This window comes from Ceratotherium simum, chromosome 3 (genome assembly GCF_057802395.1).
Source record: "Ceratotherium simum simum isolate JZ-2026a chromosome 3, ASM5780239v1, whole genome shotgun sequence".
Classification (NCBI taxonomy): Eukaryota; Metazoa; Chordata; class Mammalia; order Perissodactyla; family Rhinocerotidae; genus Ceratotherium; species Ceratotherium simum.
Genome location: NC_141902.1, coordinates 73,284,361 through 73,308,760, shown reverse-complemented (window position 1 = coordinate 73,308,760; position 24,400 = coordinate 73,284,361). Strand labels below are relative to the sequence as shown.

The 24,400-nt window shown below is 38.1% G+C and overlaps 1 protein-coding gene across 1 annotated transcript in view; it reads left to right on the top strand.

Annotated features, from left to right (window-relative positions):
• GABRG3 (gamma-aminobutyric acid type A receptor subunit gamma3) overlaps positions 1-24,400 on the top strand; it is a 643,128-nt gene that overhangs the window by 545,918 nt on the left and 72,810 nt on the right. The gene's annotated exons all lie outside the window — the stretch shown is intronic.

Genomic DNA, 24,400 nt, shown 5'->3' with positions numbered 1-24,400 from the left:
CCTATCATGAACTTCCAGGAAAGTGCAGAAACTATATCCAAATCCCATCTTCAGGGTCCTTGCCTTTCGATACCCCACTGCATCTCAATCTCCATCTGTATCAGTCAGGGCTCTCCAGGGAAACAGAACCAACAGAATAAAGGAGATTTATTATAGGAATTGGCTCACACGATTATGGAGGCTAGGAAGTCCCACAATTTGCAGACAATAATGCGATCATAATTCTGCCTAATATGATAAAACTATCCTGCGTGCAACCAAAAACACACTAACTCCTTTCCCAGAAGAGGAGGTCAAGTTCTTGAGTGATGTTTACTCTTCTCCTTGATATTCTGTAACTTAAACTATGATATAAAGTCAATACATCTTTTGTTACATAAGGGAATAAAAGAGATAAGGATAAAAAGATATTTGCTATACACACACACACACATACACACACAAAAATATTCATAACAAAATAAGGAGGAATACTCATGACAATTACGGTCCTCATTTCTGTAAGTGGTCATGGATTCATAGCTGACCTTCTTCCCCTAGGTATTCCATGTTCCCTTTGCCTTCAGCAAGCACCTCAACTGGTGATGGTTCTTTAGCTGGTGGGGTGACCCAGACCTTCATTCCTGAAGCATTGGGTCCATTAGTAGTCCTGTCTGAATTGGATTGTTGTAGTTTTCTATTGACCTTAACCACAGGGCATGGTACTAGTAAGAGAGATCTTAAGGGATCTCCTGTCTCCCAGATACACTCTTCCTTGACTCCATTGTGCAGTATTATCATCCAATTTCCCCTTGGTAGTCAGGACCAATCGCCCCAGCCAGCACAGTAACTCCCTTCCTTACCTGTTCGTTCAGAAGCTTGAGGAACCCAAAGTGACCAGTGGCAGTTCTAACTTCCAGTTCAATGGAATCATTGTGTGTCTCCTGGTAGAAGCATTCCTCCTTTTGAAACAAAGACCTCTAGGCCAGTAAATCATAAAGTCTCAAGAACAGGAAGTAAAAATTTTGCTAGTGGGTCACTAGGGGTAATAGTGAGAGGTGCCACTGCCATTTCTATCCCTTGATTCCGGAAGTCTTCAATCCTGGCTATCAGAGAAACAGCACTATTAACCAAATACTGATTCAGAGCATATACAACCTCCTAGAGAACCTTGGTCTCGCCCTGCAAGGTATTGCCACCTAGTTGGCACTCCACCTGTGTCTTCAAAATGTCATTGCACCATTCTGTCAAGCCAGCTGCTTCAAGATGGTAGGGAACATGGGAAGACCAGTGAATTCCAAGAGCATGGGTGCATTGTCACACTTTTGCTGGCACATGCTGGACAAAGGGTCGTGTGCTCAGCCTGAAGCACCCAAAGTGTCCACACCACCCAGGCAGCATCTTCAGGACAAGCAAATGCAGATCACAAGTCCGCTGGAAAGCAGCTTTTAGGAGAAGTGTCTCTCTTATTCTTCAAATGCTACTAAATGACTCATAATGTTATAATGTGCCATCCTCGTGAATCACATTGACATTCATGCTGTTTATCTCCATTACTATTTGGGGAAAAGCACTAGGGCCATTTAACAATGGTACATTTTGACTGGTGATATGTTTTGTCTAGCCAGTTCTCACTCTGATTGAAATAGTTGAAATTGTTTAATTTAATACAGCCTTGGTTACTGGGAATGTAATCTTCTTTCCCTGAAATTGTATCCCCATTCACATGCTCATCAAGTCTTGAGAGGTGTTCCACAGCTGTCTCATGATTTGAAGAAATGCAAGCTCAATCTCATTATCTGGCTGAGAAGCAATCAACTCCCTGTGGTTCCTTTGGATCAGAGATTGCGTGGCAAGAAAATGTGCCTCTCAGAGGAGTCTCTGTGATCTGAGCAGGGCTCACTTTCTCCTTGTGCCTCTGACAAAAAATAACCAAAAGGAAAATAATCCAGACTTATTTTCCACAGGTTGTTTCTTTTTTTTTTTTTTTTTCATTTTAACGTCTTGACTCCCTTTACCCATTTCTGCCACCCCCCACCCCCTCCTCTGGCAACCGCCAATCTGTTCTCTGTATCTATGAGCTTGGTTTTTTATTTTGTTTTGTTTAGATTCTACATATGAGAGAGATCATACAGTATTTGTCTTTCTCAGAGGTTATTTTTATGTGAGCTAAATGGATGCAAATTGCGGCAGGTAACCTACAACAGAGGATGCAGTGATGAAGGTCTAGGCTGCTCACGACCTCATCGTTTTTGACTGTCCTATCTCCCGCATGTTTCTGTCTCTCCTCTCTGGATCCAGGGTCCTATACCCATCCTCTTCATACTCTCGTTGGTCAATTCCACCAACGTCCACTCCCATAAGATTTTTATTCCTTCTCTACCATTTCCCAAACATACACCCTACCCTCAAACACATTCATGAGTCTCAAAAGCTGTTGTTTCTGGCCCTCTGTCTCAACAATTTTAGGTGTAATGTGTGATAGCCATTGCAAATGTGTCACTGTGAAAATATGAAAGAGGGAACTGTTCTCTTTCAGAAAATGCTGTTCTCCTGGTGACACAAAGGCACTTTCAGCGTTGGTGCCTACACAGTAGTGGTTTGTTCTCCTTTTGTCCTGGTCCTGCATCCTCATATCTGCTGTGAGTCCCTGGAACGTGAGTGCATATGACCTGCTGGTGCGCCTCATGTGACACAGGTGACAATGTGGGAGTTTTCCAAAAGCAAGAAAAAACCCCTTTCAAGAGTGTTGTCAAACAAAAGATGTCATCTTCCACAAAAAGATACTGGAAAACAAATTACAATTAGCATAATGAAATTTGAACAATTAGGGTGATGATCTGAACATGGATCTCTGGACGGTCCTTTGCAATTTCATGGATGCAAGCTTCCTTGAAACTATAACTAAATTCCTCATACTGACATACATTTTCTTTTGTTCCAATTTTCAGAGATTTTCTCTTTCATTTCCTGCTATCAGGTGTAATTTTTCATTATTATTCAAGAGTGACACTTGCATATTTCTGCATTTATTTCTAACTGGTTGTTTCTGATTTGGGGGGAGTGAGGGCAATGTCACTATGGCTGGCTGAATCATGGAGAGTCTAAAAATCTCTGAGGGTCTATTCCATGGAATTAGACCATGTCACTGTTATTGTAATTACTCAGAAACCACACCTCTGGAGTCACAGCTGCATCCAAGAAGATTTGAGCTTACTAACTAAACACTGACCTTTGGATAAATTTAGGTATTGTTTAATAGCATTGGATAAATTTAGGTATTATAACAGTATTGGATAACTTTAGGTATTATAATAGTACTACAACCAGAAAAGTCTAACTATATTACTGTTGCTAATATTTTTGCCCCCAATTTCCTCAAATAAAATGTTTTCTTTTATTTATTTTTAGTTTCTAGTTTTTCATATTATGCTCTTAGGTAAACACACAATAAACAATATTTCAAGGCTGACTTTTTGGTGATAAGTTGCATGCTGCAACAATTCAAACAATGTCTAGAGTAAAGTAAAAGTCCTTCCATCCCTCCTCCTGACACCCAATCCTACTCAACGCTGAACCAGAGTTAGCATATTTTGTGCTTGTCCCATACGTTCGTGTTTGCTATGCAAACATATACAAACATACGTACAGGCACACACACACGCACATTTTGGTTTTTTTGCTAAGATAAACTCATACTCAACATACCATTCTGGATGTCGCATTTTATAAAGTGCTGTGGGCTTACTTCCAATTCAGTACATATTGTGCTACTTCATTCTTTTTAATGGCTGCATTGTAATCAAGAATATGGATGGAGCATAGTTTCTTCCACCACTCAGGTTGTTTAAAAATAGCATGGCAATAAACATTTGTGTGTGTCTATTTTGTTTTTATTTTACTACCTTTGTTATTTTTTTGCTGGCGCTGTATTTCTGTCAAATAAACTCACAAGTCAAAATTTATGAACATTTACTACGTTAACGAATAGTGCCACCTTCATTCTATGATTTCATATTAGTTAACAGTGTGTAAGTGACCTCTTTTTCACCACCTCTGCCACCACTGGATGTTTGATACCTGTTGTAATGAGTTGCTTTTTAAAAAATATACATTGCCTATCTCATGAGAAAAGCAAATCTCAGTTGTTTTTATTTCCCTGACTCTTGGTGAGTTTGATCATCTTCTGCCACGTTTACTGGCCAGTCACTGCTCCCCCAGCCACTTCTCCTAATCATCTCCCTTCCCTGATCTGTCCCTGTCAGGCCCTCTTGTTCTTTCTGAAGCAGACCAAGCCTATCCTGTCACAGTCTTGACACTGACTGCCTCACAAAATTCCCCAGCCTCTTCCTCACCTCCTTCAGGTGTGTTATCAGAGAGAACTTCCTGATCATCTCTCGTCCCAAGCCCACCTGTCATTCCCAATCCCCTCACCTCCTTTCCTCTCTCTAAACTTACCTCCATCTGTTTGAGTTCTCATCCCCCAGAGAATATAAGCCTGGGAGAGCAGAGTAGAATCAACAAATAAACCAAAACTGAGTTTGGAAGAAAACTAAATAAAAGAGACAAATCCCAACAGATTTGATGCAGAAAAAAATAAAACAAAAATATCTAAAATCATGGAAGAAAACAGAAATGATAACTTACTTTAAAACTATGAAAGAAATATATGAGAAATTTAGGACAATATATTTGAAAATGGAGGAACTATGCATAATTTTCTAGAAAAAATAAATGCCCAAAATTGATCCAAGAATCAGAAAACACTAAAAGACTAATAAGTGAAGAAAAATAAATCGAATGGTTCATAAAGAGCTAGTATTTTTTAAAGTGTTAAAAAGAAGCCAGACACAAAGGTGAATACACTGACTAATTCCTTGCACCTAAATTGCAAAAACAGGGGAAATTAATTGCTGGTGTCAGAAGTCAGGATGTTGGTTACAGTTTGAACAAGGGAGCAGTTAAGATGGAGACAGAGGAAGCCTCAGGGGCCTGCCATGTTCTATGCTGTAAAAGGGTAGGCAGTGGGTTAGAAGTCGAGGTGTCTGTTAGTGTTGGAATAGGGCTGTGATTAGGTAGTTAATGTGGTGGGAGTAAAGATTTTGGTTTCCCTTGGGATGAGGTTGTCACTGGGGGTTGCCCAGGGGCTTTTGGGATCTGTAATATTCTATCTCCTGATTAGAGCACTGGGAATATGGGCATATTAAATTTTGTACATCCATCAAACTGAGTACTTTTGATGTGTTCTTCTCTGTATATATAGTTTACTTCAATAAAATGTTAAAATATTTTAAGACCCTAATCTTATGTATAGTATTAGAGATGAATTCTATGAAACTTTCAAGAAACCAATGTTCATTATTCTAATTAAAATTGTACTATTGGAATAATGTGTTTTAGTCCAATGTTACTTCTGCTATCACATGATAGAGACGGTTTTCAAGTAATCTTTGTGCTAAAATGTTGAACTCATGGTATACCACAGTCTAACATCTTACTAAACCTGCAAAGATTCTAAATAATATACTGGCAAACCTACTTCAGCAATTTATTTAAAAAATGGAGCAATACAACTGATTAGAATTTATTCCAGAAATGTGACGATCGTGCAACATTAGAATATCTTTGAAAATAATTCATTAAATAAACATATTAAACTTTTAAAAACATGATTCAATAGTGTATTTCAATAAAAACACTAAGAATGTATTGAAGGAAGAAATACTAGATGCCACACACAAAGCAAGCATTAGGGATATTACCACTGCTTCAGTGATTTGTATAAAGGAAATAAAAATAAGCATCAGGAGTATTAGAAAAGTCAATATTCTCATTATTTCAAGATGATACAATCATATATTTTGAAAAAATAATGCGTGCAACTGAAATGATTGAAATAATATGAGTTTTGAAGTGAGCTTAATACAAAGGTTTAATAGCTTTTATTTGTATTATCAATATCTATGTAAAACGATAAATGAAAAATACCTCTTTACATTAGACAAAAAAAAATGAAAGCAAAAGAAAACATACATTTTAGGAACATTTTTTACCATTAAAGGTACAATACATATATGAAGAAAATTATTAAAATTCTATTGAAGAACTTAAAACAAGTCCTTCAAGAGAGGCCTATGTTCCTAAAAGGAAAGATGTGATATTGCGAAGATGTTGGCCCTTCCATAATTAATTTTAAAGTTAAGATATTTCAATCAGAATTCAAATGGTGTGGGTTTTTATGTATAATTGTTTGTGTTAATTGCTGCTATAACTGGAGAACGCATCTTAATTTTAACAAGGAGCCAGAGGCACATTACTATGAAGATGATAAACTTCAACTGCCTGGCCCTGATTTGCACAAACTCCTTTGAAACCCCTTGGAGAGGTCCTGGGAAAACGTGCAAAAGTAAGATATTTAAACCATGCTATTTAACCATGCCTGCCACTTTCCACTTTGTCTCCCCAACACTTTGCAGGGGGGCGATGGGCAGGGTGGTGGCCACTTTTAGATAGCAGCTGGGAAGTTGACAGGGATCAGAGATGTCTGCCATCACACCTGTGTGCTCTCCTTGAGACATGCTGCCGAGTTCATACACCCCTCCTGAACTTCTCCTTGGGGTTACTAGGAGCGGCTTTGCACCTTAGAAGCTCTGTGCAGGGAAATGAGGTGAAAAGGTGACAGTAACAGCTGATGGCTCCGCTGCTCTTGAAAAGCTAGGTGCTCTCTACATCACTCAAACTTCCCTCTCCTGCCCCTCCTCTCAGGGACAGGGCTCAGTTTTGACACAATCACTAAATCCACAGACCCCTCCCCCTAAGGAGGACTTGAGAGCTGTGTGTCTTTGTTCACATCATGCATGTGCAGTGCAGCTGCTGCCTGTAAGTGAGAAATGGGGCCAGTTTCGCCCGCTCATTGTTGCCCCTGACACAGCTGTTGGGGTGACCAGCACTCTGTATTTTTATGGTACTCTATGATTTTTAAAAAAAATAATCACTGTATTGAGGTATATTTCACATACAATAAAATTCACCAATTTAAAGTGTACATTTCAAGGGCCAGCCTGGTGGCATAGTGGTTAAGTTCATGCGTTCTTGCTTTGGAGGCCCGGGTTCGCAGGTTCGGATCCTGGGTGGGGACCTACACACCACTTATCAAGCCGTGCTGCGGCAGCGTCTCACATAAAGTAGAGGAGGATGGGCATGGATGTTAGCCGAGGGCCAATCTTCCTCAGCAAAAAAGAGGAGGATTGGCAACAGATGTTAGCTCAGACTAACCTTCCTCAAAATAAAATAAAGTAAAATAAAATAAAAATAAAGTGTACATTTCAGTGGTGTTTAGTATATTCATAGAATCACGCAACTTCATCACTACCTAATTTTATAACATTTTGGTCACCCCAAAATGAAACCCTGTACCCATTAAGCAGTCACTCTCCATACCCCTCGCCCCAGCCCTAGGCAACCACTAATCTATTTTCTGTCTCTCTAGATTTTCCTCTTCTGGACATTTCATATAAATGGAATCATACAATAAATGGTTTTGTTTGTCCATTCATCAGTTGGTGCATATTGGGTTATTTCCACTTATTGCTACTATGAGCACTAGTGTTCAAGTTTTGGTGTGAATGTATATTTTCCTTTCTCTTGGGTATATACCTAGGAGTGCTATATATGTTTAGCATTTTGGGGAACTGCCAAACTGCTTTCCAAAGTGACTTCTCCATTTTACATTCCCACCAACAGTTTATGAGAGTTTTTTCCATGTCCTCTCAAACATTTACTATTTTCCTTTTTTTTTATTCTAGCCATCCTAGTGGGTATGAAGTGGTATCTCATTTTGGTTTTGATTTGTATGTGTCTAATGATTAATGATGTTGAGCATTTTTTCCTGTACTTATTAGCCATATGTATATCTCCTTGAAAAAATATCTATTCAGATCCTTTGCCCATTTTTTAATTGGATTACTTCTCTTTTTATTGTTGAGATGTAAAAGTTCTTACATATTCTAGATACAATTCCCTTATCAGATTCATGATTTGCAAAAGTTTTCTCCCATTTTCTGCCAGCCCTCTTTTAAATTTTCATTTAAAAATTTTTTAAATCCTGTTGATTATTAAAATTGTACAAAGCTAATGATTTCACATTTATGAATGGGGCATTCTTTGTGAATAGTTTAATTTTCATAACTGGTAAGGAGAGTGAACCTCAGAAGACTTAGGGAGACACACACACACACACACACACAGACACACACACACACTCCCAAGCACAGAGCACATGAGTGTCCTCCCAGACTGCACTAAGCAAGGATGACCAGACGATGATGTATCATGCACTCGGTGGGTGAGGTGCCGACCTCATGTTGCCACACTAGCCCCTACTTGCCTCAACTGGGCCCATTTTTATTCCTTTTGGTGGGATCAAGGATCAGGGACACTCTTGGAATTACTAGAGAATAAGATGTAATCACATCTAGGCCTGTGTTTTCACCTTTTTCACGCTATGAAACCCTGAAAAGTAACACAAAGGTAAACACAGGTCTCTGGTTGACTCTTAGCTTCCCACCAATCTGACTGCTGTTGCCCAGGGGAAACACATTTTTAACCTTTTACCTTGTATCAACAGATGCCCTATGGTGCAATCTGTCCCATGGACATACTTGGTTAAAAAAAAATTGAGTTAGTTATCAACATTTAAAAGGAGATTTTAGGAGGTTTTATACAAAATTCCATATTTCTACCTTTTTTGGAAAGGCCAAAATATTTGATGATTGAGCAGATTCTTGCAGGGGTGGGGAGCACTGCTGTGGACAGGGCTTTGTGTTGCAGGTCACTGTCACCTTTATCCCCCTCATTCCAGTTAACCCTGTGGCCTCTCTCATTGATCCTCTCTGCTCCTGAACCACTGAATGTGCAAATTCACCTTTATATGGCCGCTTCCAAATTTTTCACACTGAGTAGCCTTGGGAAGTACATTTTCCATTCCAGAATCAGGAAAAATACACATATATGTGCATACTCAAAATAACTCAAAATAATATTTACTGGGACTGTATAGGATGCTTTCTGATATGTTCTTTTTTATTCTACTGTATGTTATTTTAGAATTCTGGATGTGATCCACTAAACTGATTCCAAAGAACCAGTGTTTTTTGTTTTTTTTTTAATTGTTTTTATTGAGGTCATAATAGTTTATAACATTGTGAAATTTCAGTTGTACATTATCATTTGTCAGTCACCATATAAATGTGCCCCTTCACCCCTTGTGCCCACCCCCAAGCCCCCTTCCCCTCAGGTAACCACCAAACTGTTCGTTTTATCCATGTGTTAGTTTATCTTCCACACACAAGTGAAATCATATCGTGTTTGTCTTTCTCTGTTAAGCTTATTTCACTTAACATGATATCTCGAGGTCCATCCATGTTGTTGCAAATGGGACTATTTTGTCATTTTTATGGCTGAGTAGTATTCCATTGTATATATATACCACATCTTCTTTATCCACTATTCAGTCAATGGGCACTTGGGTTGCTTCCATTTCTTGGCTATAGTGAATAATACGGCAGTGAACATAGGGGTGCATAAGTCTCTTTGAATTGTTGATTTCGAGTTATTTGGATAAATGCCCAGTAGTGGGATAGCTGGGTCATATGGTATTTCTATTTTTGATTTTTTGAGAAATCTCCATACTATTTTGTGTAGTGGCTGCACCAGTTTGCATTCCCACTAGCAGTTAGTGAGGGTTCCCTTTTCTCCACATCCTCTCCAACATTTGTTATTTTTTGTCTTGGTAATTACAGCCATTCTAACGGATGTAAGGTGATATCTTAGTGTAGTTTTGATTTGCTTTTCCCTGATGATTAGTGATGTTGAACATCCTTTCATGTGCCTGTTGGCCATCTGTATATCTTCTTTGGAAAATGTCTGTTCATATCCTCTGCCCTCTTTTTGGTCAGGTTGTTTTCTCTTTATATATTTTGGAGAGTAACCCATTGTCAGATATATGATTTGCAAGTATTTTCTCCCAGTTGATGGGTCATCTTTTCATTTTGTTCCTGGTTTCCTTTGCCTTGCAGAAGCCCTTTAGTCTGATGAAGTCCCACCTGTTTACTTTTTCTTTTGTTTCCCTTGCCTATTGAGACATGGTATTCGAAAAGATCTTTCTAAGACCAATGTCAAATAATGTACTGCCTATATTTTCTTCTAGGAGTTTTATGGTTTCAGGTCTTACCTTCAAGTCTTTAATACATTTTGAGTTAATTTTTGTGTATGGCAAAATATAATGGTGTACTTTCATTCTTTTGCATGTAGCTGTCCAGTTTTCCCAACACCATTTATTGAAGAGACTTTCCTTTCTCCATTGTATGTTCTTAGCTCCTTCATCAAAGATTAGCTGTCCATAGGTGTGTGGTTTTATTTCTGGGCTTTCAAATCTGTTCTATTGATCTGTGTGTCTGTTTTTGTACCAGTACCATGCTGTTTTGATTACTATAGCTTTGTAGTATATTTTGAAGTCAGGGATTGAGATGCCTCCAGCTTTGTTCTTTTTTCTCAGGATTGCTTTAACTATTCAGGGTCTTTTGTGTGTGTGTGTGTGTGAGGAAGATTAGCCCTGAGCCAACATCCATTGCCAATCCTCCTCTTTTTGCTGAGGAAGATTGGCCCTGGGCCAACATCCGTGCCCATCTTCCTCTACTTTATATGGGACACCACCACAGCATGGCTTGACAAGCGATGCCTCAGTCCATGCCTGGGTTCCAAAACTGCAAACCCCAGGCTGCCAAAGCGGAGTGCACAAACCCAACTGCTACGCCACTGGGCCAGCCTATTCACAGTCTTTTCTTGCCCCATATGAATTTTAGGATTATTTGTTCTATTTTCCTGAAGAATGTCATTGAGATTCTGACTGGGATCACATTGGATCTGTAGATTGCTTTAGGTAGTATGGACATTTTAACTATATTTATTCTTCCAATCCATGTGCATGGAATATCTTTCCATTTGTTTATCATCATCAATTTCTTTCAATAATGTCTTATAGTTTTCAGTGTATAGGTCTTTCACCTCCTTGTTAAATTTATTCCTAAATAGTTTATTCTTTTTGTTGTGATTGTGAATGGGATTGTATTCTTGAGTTCTCTTTCTGTTAGTTTGTTATTAAAGTATAGAAATGCAACTGATTTTTGTAAGTTTATTTTGTACCCTGCAACTTTGTTGTACTTGTTGATTATTTCTAATAGTTTTCCAATGGATTATTTAGGGGTTTCTATATATAAAATCATGTCATCTGCAAACAGCGAGAGTTTCACTTCTTCATTGCCTATTTGAACTCCTTTTATTTCTTTTTCTTACCTAATTGCTCTGGCCAAAACCTCCGGTACTATGTTGAATAAGAGTGGCGAGAGTGGGTACCCTTGTCTTGTGCCTGTTCTGAGAGAGATGGCTTTCAGTTTTTCCCCATTGAGTATGATGTTGGCTGTGGGTTTGTCATATATGGGCTTTATTATGTTGAGATACTTTCCTTCTATACCCAGTTTATTGAGAGTTTTTAGCATAAATATATGTTGGATCTTGTCAAATGCTTTCTCTGCCTCTATTGAGATGATCATGTGGTTTTTATTCCTCATTTTGTTGATGTGGTGTATCACATTGATTGATTTGCGAATGTTTAACCATCCCTGTGTCCCTGGTATAAATCCCACTTGATCATGGTGTATGATCTTTTTAATGTATTGCTGTATTAGGTTTGCCAATATTTTGTTGAGGAATTTAGCATCTATGTTCATCAATGATATTGGCCTGTAATTTTCCTTCTTTGTGTTGTCCTTGTCTGGCTTTTGTATCAGAGTGACGTTGGCCTCATAGAATGTATTGGGAAGCATTCCGTCTTCCTCAATTTTTTGGAATAGTTTGAGAAGGATAGGTATTAAATCTTCTTTGAATGTTTGGCAGAATTCTCAGGAGAGGCCATGTGGTCCTGGACTTTTATTTTTTGGGAGGTTTTTGATTACTGTTTCAATATCTTTACTTGTGATTGGTCTATTCATATTCTCTATTTCTTCTTGATTCAGTTTTGGGAGGTTGTATGATTCGAAGAATTTATCCATTTCTTCTAGATTGTCCAATTTGTTGGCATATAGTTTTTTATAGTATTCTCTTACAGTCCTTTGTATTTCTGTGGTATCTGTTGTAATTTCTCCTCTTTCATTTCTAATTTTATTTATTTGAGACTTCTCTTTTTTTCTTAGTGAGTCTGGCTAAGGGTTTGTCAATTTTGTTTATCTTCTCAAAGAACCAGCTCTCAGTTTCATTGATCCTTTCTGTTTTTTTGTTTGTTTCAATTTCATTTATTTCTGCTCTAATTTTTATTATTTCCCTCCTTCCACTGACTTTGGGCTTTGTTTGCTCTTCTTTCTCTAATTCTGTAGGTTTAGTTTAAGATTACTTACTTGAGATTTTTCTTGTTTGTTAAGGTGAGCCTGTATTGTTATGAATTTCCCTCTTAGCACTGCTTTTGCTGCATCCCATATGAGTTGGTATGGTGTATTTTCATTCTCATTTGTCTCCAGATATTTTTTTTATTTCTTCTCTAATTTCTTCAATGATCCATTGGTTGTTCAGTAGCATGTTGTTTAGTCTCCACATATTTGTGACTTTCCTGGCTTTTGTCTTGTAGTCGATTTCTACTTTCATAGCATTATAGAAAGACCCAGTGTTTTAAAAACTTTGTTCTAGACCACCCCATCGTATTTAAAAAGATAAAGTCCCAAGAGATTGAGTGGCTTTTCTACTGTCTAGAAACCAGGTGAACAATGTATTGAGACTAAACAATAACCCACAGGCTCCAATCAGGGACCCTTATTTAATAATAAAGGACCATTGAATGCTGGACTATATTGAGTTGAGAAATCTCTGAATGAAAAATTTTAAAGAAGACACTAGCATAGTTTCTAAACAGTGGACAAAGGATTTTGTGACCTGGCAGTAGACCCTACAATATCCAGCAGACCCTACAACAGCCAGTAGCTCCTACAGTATCCAGTAACCCCTAAAATGTCCAGTAGACTCTACAATATTTCTTCAACTATGTGGCCTCCTACCCCAACAATGGTAAATTTGTCATTGATGCCTGAAGCTGCTCCCAAGCTCTGGGGTATTTGTGTGACATTTGCATTGGGAAAATAACATTTCTCCTAATATCAGGAAAATTATTATTATACTTGGACACATTAACAATTGCAGACAAGAAACTGATCACAATTACCAAAGCAGAATTTATTTTTTCTTGCATAGAAACAAGAATAAGTTTGGAAACAGCTTCATATTGCATCTTTTAAATCACTGCTGTGCTCTTTTTCCTCTAAACACACGTAGGTCAAAGGCAGCAGACAAGGAAGCCACCACTTAACGCTCATTCAAAGCAAATATTATATTACTTTTCTCTAGAGAAAACACTGTGCAGAGTGTAAGTCTTCTCTGAGGCTGCTGCCTCTTGACCTGTTGTATCCTGAGCTGAAAGGAGAGGGTGTGCAGAATAGTGTGCAGGAGAAGATCCCCAAGGTCAATCATGTTGACAGTGGTGTAACTACTACTCCGTGAGCCTCCCCCACCCTCCCTGCCATTAGCAGCCAAAAGACTGGGAACCAGTTAAGGAGCGCTGTCCAGAGAGCCCGGCCCAAAGAGGGAAGAACTTTTCAATCCAGTATTTTGAGTGAGGGATATGATTTTACATTTTTTTGGTACCACAATAAAAATTACAGTTAGCATTAACTCAGCAATTACCGTGACCTGGAACACTGATAAGCACTTCATGTAATGTGTCAGTCAGTGTGGGCTTTTGTAACAAAATTCCATATACTGGGTGGCTTAAAGAGCAGTCATTTATTTCTCACGGTTCTGGAGGCTGGAAGTTCAAGATCAAGGTGCTGGCAGATTCAGTGTCTAGTGAGGGTCCTCTTCCTGGACAGCAGACCTTCTTGCTATGTCCTCACCTGGTGGAAAGAGAGATCATCTCTTTCATGTCTCTTCTTATAAGGACACTAATCCCACAATGAGGGCTCCACTTTCATGACCTACTCACCTCCCAAAGGCCCCACCTCCAGATACCAATGCATTGGGCACTGGGGTTTCAACATTTGAACTTGGAGAGGGGGAGACACAAACCTTCTGTCCATAATATATAATTGTGTGCAACCTGTGGCCACTGCACTATTAGGAAGTAGGATTCCAATCCATATTTTCCACATTTCACAGATTTAGAGCCTGAGACTTGAAAAGCATCTTACTTAGTGGGATCAAAGTCTTAGAGCTTATAAATGGCAGAGTCTGAATCCAGAGCCTAGGGTTGCTGGTACTGCTATTTTGGACATTGTATACTTTTATTTTGGTAAGGCTTTTGATCTTTAAAATACCTGTTTTATTGGCTAAGTATAGGCTTTATTTTGCAAATTGTGTGAACATTTTACCAGTCTTTTTATTTTTTTGTAGATAAAAGAGTGCAATGAAACCCCATGTGCCAGTTACCCATATCAACTTTTTGCTATTTTGGCTTTGTGTATCTCCTCTCATATTTGTTAAAGAATACTTTAAAGTAGGGGCTGGCTCGGTGGCGCAGTAGTTAACTGTGCGCACTCTGCTGCGGCGGCCTGGGGTTCGCAGGTTCGGATCCCAGGCACACACCGACCACCGCTTGTCATGCCATGCTGTGGCGGTGTCCCATATAATGTAGAGGAAGGTGGGCACAGGTGTTAGCCCAGGGCCAATCTTCCTCAGCAAAAAGAGGGGGATTGGCATGGATGTTAACTCAGGGCTAGTCTTCCTCACAAAAAAGAAAAGAAAAGAAAAGGATATTTTAAAGTAAATGTTAGACATCATATGGATTTTCCTACAAATACCTCAATAGGTGCCTCTAACAGACATGCACGTCTGTTAATCCAATGTCATTATCACACAAAGTTAATACTGATTCCTTCATAACAGAGAACACTCAACTCATGGCCAGTTTCTCCAGTTGTCTTTTTTACTGTCTGCTTGTTCAAATCATTACCGATCAAGTTCTACACATCGCATTTGGTTAATGTTTCTCTCAAGTCTCTTTTAATCAATAAAACTTCCCTCTAGTTATCTGGGCAGAGACTAGGCCATCTTGCCTGTCGAGTTCCACACATCCTAGATTTGGCTGATTATATTCTCATGGTGTCACGTATTCCTCACATTTCCCCTAAACTGGTAGTTAGCTCTAAAGCCTTGGTGAGCTTCAGGTTCAACTCTTCTGAGAAGAATACTTCCTAGGCAGTGCTCTGTCATTCTGAGTACATCACAGTGGAAGGAGCATAATGTCTGGTTGTCCTGCTTTACTGATATTAAGACGGACTTGCACGTCCCTCAGAGGCTGCAGAGGGGCGTATTACAATTATATCCTTTCTCCTGCATTTGTTAGCTGTAGTTTGTCTGTACAAAAGAACTTTCCCTAATCAATACTTATTTAGCCTGAATTTCAGTCCATATAGGATAGTCAGGAAAAATGCTATAAATTTCAGTATAATTTGTTGATGTCCAGCACCTTCCAGTTCTCTCTCTTATTGTGAGGCTTGGTGTCTTTTTATCAATTTATGGTCTGTTTTTATTGTTAACTGTTTATTTCATAATTTTTACTATTGGATTTTTGGCCTTCCTTTTTCTCATTTTTATGCCTTTTTTTTTTTTTTTTTTTGCTGAGGAAGATGCACCCTGAGCCAAAATCTGTTGCCAGTCTTCCTCTTTTTGCTTGAGGAAGATTTGCCCTGAGCTAACATCTGTGCCAGTCTTCCTCTATTTTGTATGTGGGTTGCTGCCACAGCATGGCTGCCAATCAGTGGTGTAGATCTATGCCCGGGAACTGAACCCAGGCCACCAAAGCGGAGCAGGCCAAACTTAACCACTAGGCCACAGGACTGGCCCATATGTCTGTCTTTATTAATGTAATTAGTCCTTATTCTGTAATATATTAACTATATTTTCCCCAATTTGTCATTTGTCACTTTTACTTTCCTCATAGAGTATTTTTGGTCATGTTGCTCTTTTGTCATTTCTTTCATGTTGCCAATTTTAGAAATGTGTAGGTGTTTTAACGTCTTCTGGATTTTGAGTCATCGTTAGGAAAGTTTTCCCAAATCCAAAGTTATAAAGGAATTCATTCATATTTCTCCTAGGCTAGTACTTCTGTGGTTTCTTCCTTTCTTTTTTTTTCATATTTATGTTTCAGACCCATTTGGAATTTATTCTGGTGAATGGTATAGGAATGGATCCAAATTTTTCTTTTTTTCATGTGGCTTCCACAGATCATACACTCCTTCTTCCCTCTGCTATTTTAAGTTGCTGCCTTCATCATATACTAATTCCAAGGGAATTCACACCTATCCTGTCCCCTTGGTCAGTCATATACCAATGCAAAATTGTATTTAGTGTAGTCTTTATGATATTTAACAATCTAAGGAAAACTAGCTCCTTCATTGTACTTCTCCTGGTCATTCTTACTTGATTATTCTTCCAAGTAAAATTTATAATTAACTTGTCTGGAAACAGAAAAAAAAGCTAATGGTCTTCTTATTGAGATAACTTTAAATGTATATATTTGACTGGGTAAAATTAACCTCTTTATGTTGTCGAGTCTCCCTATGCAAGACGTGGTATGTCTTTCCATTTCTTCAATTTACTTTTGACTCAATAGTAACTTATGAACTTTCTCTTATAGATTTTGCACATTTTTCTTAAGTTTATGCCTGAGTATTTTGTGATAATTTTTAAAATAATTTGTATTAGTTTTTCCATGGATTCTTTTGTGTCTTCTTGATGCATAAACATATCTTTCTTTCTAATTTGTATGTCTTTAATTGTTTTATTTATTTATCTTGCTAGAAGTATGTTGGCTAATGTATCCAATATAATGATAAATAATAGTGAAGATAATGGACACTTACTTGTTTTAAATTTTAAAAAGAAAGGAAAGTCTCTAATGTTTTCCTATTAAGTTACTGGCTTCTAGGAAGTTCTGGCTTGCACATGCAAGTATGAAATATCCTTTAATTTGTAGATTATTGAATGTTTTTGATACAAATATATCTGGATTTTATCAAATATCTTTGCTTTTTATGTAGATGAATATATGATTAATTATATGCATGAATTTTCACTCTTTCCTTCCTATAATTCCCATTAGTTAATATAACTAACAGTTTATGTGAGGTTTTGCATCAATATTTGTGAGATTTGCTTTTCTTGTGCATTCATTATCAGGTCGTGTATTATTGTTATACTTACTGTATAAAAATAATTATGTAGTTTTCACTCTCTGGACTGGTTTAAACAGCATTGTCAATATCTGATTGTTAAAGGTTTGGTAGAATCCCCTGCGTGTCCACTGGGGCTGGTGCTTTCTCATACAAGCACTCTATTTGCAATCTTCTATTTTTCTTCTACAGAACCTAAATTGTTTTGAAAGAAAATTTGCAACTATGGAAAAGGTGAAAAATATTACTGTATTTGAGAATTAGAGACTATAGACTGAAATTTTTACAGAGGAAAATGCTATCTAGTTGTGAAATATTGTTGTTTGTTACATCCAATTGTGCTAGATACAATCATGACAAATTTCACCAGCCACTGAAGTTGTAAATATCTGGTCCATGAATCATTGATATTTTTATTTAATAAATGAATTATTCAAAATAATAAGTTGATTGATGAGTTTTTACTTTTCTTCTTTCAAATGCCTAATTTTGTATATTTTATTATTATTTAAGAAAAAAACCCAATGATTTTCATGTTTTCACCATAGGTAGATAAAACATGTCAGGTGAGAAATAAATGAGATTGATCAGATTTGGTTTCCAAAGGAATATATGATTATGGCTAAGATTGCGATTTCTCTAGGATACTGTAGTGAATATTATATCGAAACTGATAATGTAGGTATTAGGCTGAATCTCATGATGTATGTGAAAGAACTAATGGCTAAAAACAAAATATCTTCATTTTAATGAAAGAACAAGGCAACTATTAAGTTAGCAGAAAAAGCATGTAAAGGTTAAAGTTTTTGTCTTGTATGTCTTAGAAGTTTCTTAATATTGTTTTCTAGCTTCAAAAATTAAAAAGTGTGGGCTGGCCCAGTGGCATAGCAGTTAAGTTCGTGCATTCTGCTTCGGTGGCCTGGGGTTCCCCGGTTCAGATCCTGGGCCCGGACCTACTCACTGCTCATCAAGCCATGCTGAGGCAGCCTCCCACATAGAAGAACTGGAAGGACCTACAACTAGGATATACAACTATGTACTGTGGCTTTGGGGAGAAAAAGAAAAAGAGGAATATTGGCAACAGATGTTAGCTCAGGGCCAATCTTCCTCAAAAAAAAACCTTAGAAAATGCATTGTTTCATAGGCTCCACACAGAAGGCCTGAAGAGGAGCTTCTTTGTCATGGCAGCCAGGGAATAAGCCTGGAGAGCAGGCTCACCCACCATGGCCATATCTCACAGTGCCAACTTCAGTAACATCACCACAACATGAGGCCAGATAGAAAGATTGATGGACAAGATTAGGAATTAGCTTTGCTGATATGAAAACTTCATTTTTATAACCACAGGACATTTTTCTCTTTAAAAAATTGACATCAACTAGTATTTATTAATATCTCACACAAACAAAGAGAACTGACACTCTAGTAGACCAGCCCTGGCCAAAATAATTTAGAATGACTAATAAACTCAATATAAAAATAAAACTATAAAATAATTATAATTAAATTTTGGAAATATTTATCTGAGCTTGGCTTAAGGAAAGATTACTTAAATATCAATACAAAGGTAAATATAGAAATGACTGATGGATTTAATAATATAAAAAGTTTAAAGTTCAATATGTCAAACATACAACAAAAATACTGGGAGAGAGGAAACAAATGGAAATGGGAGGGCTTCTGTAAATAATTCAAAATTACATCTCAAAAACGTCGCTGTGCCCCTCCCAGGACTTTGGATGGGCCCCTGCATGTGAGGACCTCATGGTTCCAGTCCCGTTAGCATCATGGCACATCATCCACCTGTGCTCAAGGCATTCACTACCCTGGTGGTGGGGCTCATCAATGGCTGTGAAGCCTTCTGAAGAGTAGGAAGTGTTTAATAAAATGTCCCCCTAAGAACAGTGATGTTACTGTCAGGTCTTTGGGAAAATTGCAGCCGATAGGTTGTTTTTTAAATGTGTTGACAATTGTTACTATTGTTTTTGTGACAGAGCCATCATTATCTGCATTTCCACAAAGATCAAGACAGTAAGCAGTTTGGAAAGCAATCACCCTTCTACTCTTGAGAAAAGTGGATTTATGAAAAGGGTGGCTGGTGTTCTCCATGATGGAGTATGTATTTTTGAGGGAGATCTTTATAAGTTGAGGAACTTGGATTTGGGGAATGTAGACAATCGGAACAGGTGGAGACCAGTGTAGTACAGTGAGGAAAGGCGTGGACTCTAGAGGCAGACGATCTTGGTTTGTACTCTGGCTCTACCTTAGGAGCCTTACTCAGTGTCTCTGTGCTTCAGCTTTCTCATCTGCAAAATGGAGAGACCAATATTTATGTCATTAGGATAACTATGGGACTGACTATACAAAAAGGCCCTGGAACATTGCTTGGCACATGATTACAGTTATATGTGACAGCAGTATGATGACGATGATGGTAATGATGATGATGATGGTGGTGATAGTGGTAATGAGGATGATGGTGATGGTGGTGGTGATGATGGTGGTGATGGTGGTGATGATGATGATGATGATGATGGTGGTGGTGGTGGTGATGAACAAGAAGACGAGGCATACGAAGAGAATTCAGTGACTAAGGTACTGAAATTCTCCTCCCCATTTAACATTATCTCTGAAATCCTAACTACCATTGTTCTTTCAAGTTTATGCATGCATCTTCAGAAGACCATGGTTGATTCAAATGTAAATATGTTTTATAGAAAATGTTGCATGTTAATTTATTAACACATTAGTATTGAGGTTTTTGGGGAAGGGAGGACACAAAGAAGTCCTCACAAACTAAAAATAGGAACGGAATTTTATAAAAGGTGAAGTCAGGTGGAATGGAGTTGAGAAAATCTTTTGGGTTTGCACAGACCTGGGTTTGTTATGCAGTTTTGTCAATTTTGAGCTATTTGGCACTGGGTAAGTTATTTAACATTACAGTGCTCAGATTAGTCTAGAAAAGGGTGATAAGGTTAAATGGAAAATGCAGGTAAAAATCCTATTGCGTTTATTGGTGCTCAATAAATAGGAGCCATCCTTTGTTACTGTTATTATTATTAGAATTATGGCATTGGGAGATTGACTTTGGGATGGTGGTGTGAAAACCTCAAAGACCACTCTCCCACAAAAGTGGTGAAAATACTGGCAAGGCAACTAAAATCAACCATTTCAGAACACTATATGAATTAAACAAAGTCACTGATAAGACTGAAAATACTTATCCAAGAAAAACTTCTGAACCTCAGAATGTCAGTGGAGGCTGTGCATGTCAACTTGGGGTTGTTCCCTTTCTCCCTGCCTCCCAAGCTCAGTGAGATGGTAGCTATGAAAGACCTGCAGGTCACAATGAACGTAGAAGACTGACCTCTTTTGAGACTCTGTTAAGAACTCTGTCCCCAGAGCACAGTCAATATTGTGTCAAAACTGGTACGACTTGGGAAATCTTCATTCCCAAGATACTGTGGCTATTTGATTTAACTCGGAGCTCAGCTCAGAAAAAAAAAAAAAAAGCAGTATCACCAGGGAATCATAGAAAGAAATAGAATCTTCTGGCTACATTACATCTGCCTAAGATTGTAGTATCAATTGGTGCAAACAAGGGTCTAGGCACAAAAAAAAAAAAAAAGAAAGAAAAAATTAAAAGAAAGACCTAGAGAACTAGATGATCACAGGGAACTTTGAAAAGCACCTGTGAATTCCTGGGGATCCAGAAGAACGCTGTGCACATGTGCAGAGCTGTGTGCACGCCCAGGAAAGACTTGGGAAAGGAAAAGGCACCAGTCACTCACCTCTCGTCTTGAGGACCTGTGCAAGCAGGAAATTACAGCTAAGCCTGTCTCATAAACTGTTTGAAGTTTGAAGTCATGCCTTCACACACAAATCCCCGTGGCAAAGGTAGGAAGACATACAGGCAAGGCATTTAAGGAAATAGTCTGACTGATCATTGGCTGACCACTAAATTATAATGAACCAAAGGTGAACCCTAGAAAGCCAGGCTTTACTATAAAAACAAGAACATAAAAGCAACAACAACAACAAAGAGCTAGCAGAGAAATCAGTGATCAAGCATTGTAGGAAATATAGATCTACAAAATTAGTTCCAGAGTGTCACTAAAAAAAAAGCAGCAAGAAGAAAAACAAAACCAAAACCAAAACCAAAAAAACCAGAAACAACAACAAACCCTGGAGTGGACAGAGGGTTCTGGTACCCGAGTTGTTACAATGTATTATCTAAAATGTCTGGTTTCCAACAAAAAAATTACAAAACCCGCTAAGAAACAGGAAACATGTCACATACGTGGGAATAAAAGCCATCAGTAGAAATTATCCTTGAAGAACCCCAGATATTGGATGTACTAGACAAAGACTTTGTCAGCTATTTTAAACACATTTGAAGAATTAAAGTCAACCATGTCCAAAGAATTAAAGGAAAGTGTGACAACTAGGTCTCACCAAATAGAAAATAGCAGTGAAAAGATCAAAATTACTAAAAAGAACCCAATAAAAATTCTGGAGTTGAAAAGGACAATGACTGAAATAAAAAATTCACTAGCCAGCTACAACAACAGATTTGAGCAGACAGAACAGAGGATCAGCAAACTTGAAGACAGGCCAATAGAAATTATCCAGTGAGAGGAACAAAATGAAAAATGAATGGAGAAAAATGTACCGAAACTCATAGACCTGTGGCACATCATGAAGATTACCAACATATACTTGTTGGGAGTTCCAGAGCAGAAGAGTAAAGAAATAGAGCCAAAACTATTTGAAGAAATAACAGCCGAAACATTGACCAAAAGAACCCACAACACATTAGTCTATACATCCAAGATGCTCAGCAAACTCCAACAAACTCAAAGAGATCCACTCCTATCACGTCATAGTCACATTGAGAAAATTCAAAGAGAAAGAGAAAATTCTGAAAGCAGCAAGAAAAAAACAATGTAACATTTTAAAGTGAGTTTCAATACAATTAATAGCAGATTCCTCATCAGAAACCACGGAGTCCAGAAGACAATTAGATGACATCTCCCAAGTGCTGAAGGAAAAAGACTATCAACCAATAATTCTATAACTAGTAACACTCTCCTTGACAAATGAAGGTGAGAGAATCAAAAGACAAGTCACAGAATGGCAGAAAAATTTGTAAACTATATATCTGATAAAGGACTTGCACCAAAAATACACAAATACTAAAATACTAAAACTCAACAATATGAAAACAAATAGCCCAATTAAAAAATGAGCAAAAGATCTGAACAGACACCTCGCCAAACAAGACATATACATGGCTAATGAATCCATGAAAAGATGCTCAATGTCATTAGTCATTTGGGAAACGCAAATTAAAACAATAAGATACCACCTCACACCCACTATGACTATTATAATTAAAAAGTCAGACACTAACAAGTGTTGGAGAAAATGTGGAGAAATTGGAACCCTCATACTTTGCTGGTGGGACTTTAAGGTGTAGCCGCTTTGGAAAAGAATCTGGCAGTTCCTCAAAATATTAAATATAGAGTTACCCCATGACTCAACAATTTCACTCCTAGGTATATACCCACAAAAATAGAAAACATATGTTGACACAAGATCTTGTACACAAACGTTCATAACACATTATTCATAGTAGTATAAAAGTGGACTCAACCAAAATGTCTATCAAATGACAAATAGATAAACAAAATATGGTATATCCATACAATGGAATATTATTGAGCAATAAATAAGAATGAAGTACTGACATGAGCTACCATGAGTGAACCTCGAACAAATTATGCTAAATAAAGGAAGACAGTTATAAAAGACACATTGCATGATTCCATTTATATGAAATGCCCAGAATAGGCAAACCTATAGAGAGAAAATATATTAGTGGTTGCCTAGGACTGAGTAAGATGAGTGGTGCATACAAAGTGGGAGAATGGGGAATGACTGCTAATGGGTCTGGGGTTTCATTTTGAGATGTTGAAAATATTCTAAAGTTAGATTATGGTGACAGTTGCAGCACTCTGAGAATATACTAAAAATCACTGAACTGCACATGTTAAGTGAATAAGTTTTATATCTCAATAAAGCTGTTTAGCAAAACAAAGTTAAAAAGAAAGAATTATAGCATAAAGTACCTTTTCTAATTATGACAGTCTAATAGAGAGATAAAGCAACTGAGATAGCAGCTAATGGCCAAGTAAAAATGTTTGGTTACTTCAGGCTGAGTCCAAGTTCCTTGACATCAACATCGTCAGGTTAGAGGAGAGCAAGTGTCCCTGCGATGTTGACAATAATTTTGCAGAGCCATCCACAATCAGAAAGCAGGAGACACACCTGTGCTGTATTTTAGTTTGAATAAAGGAACCAAGCTAGCAATGATGGGCAAAAAGGAAAATAATGGAGAAGGCAGATTGTCTGTAAGAGTTTTTGCAAACTGATGTAAATGTTTAATTAGCAATTTTCAACCACTTTATTAATATGTTTGCAAAAGTATATATGTGTCAATGCAGTGCTTTTTGTGTTCAAGATAACTCATCAAGGTGGTACATATGTTTCCTCCTTCCAGAGTCATGCCATCAGTGTCTATTTTGAGTCAGTGAAGGGCTAATAATGCCAATGCTGTCAGATACTGAGGGACAACATGGGATCTAGACCTTCTCTTAGGTGTGGTATGCCCTGTGGGGCAGACCTCGCTGCAAAGCCTGGAGACAGGGCAGAACCACAGAAAGCAAGTGTTCCAGGTCAGCCCTTTGACCAGCTCAGAGAGCTCCAGCTCAGTTAATGGTATGGTCCCAAGCGCTGCTCAGAAGAGGGGATCCAGGAGGCGTTAGGTCAATCCCTGGCTTGGGCTCAGGGAGCCCACAGACCCTTGGTAACAGCACCAGCAGAAGTGGGGTAGAACCCCTGTCTATGACACCCAGCTCTGGGCAGGTTGCCAACACTGGGCCTAGGGCAGCAGAAACATCTTGCTTCCTGGAGTAATTAACAAGATGGGGAATGGTCTCCAGAAAAGATTAAAGTTCACGCATCAGAACTGGAGACTAATTTTAGAGCAGGACTAAGAGTCAGTTCACCTATGGAGTCCTAGAGTGATTGCCTTATTAAATATATCTTTCCTGAGTTCTGGATGGACTAAGTTATGGGGAAGGGTGGAAGGT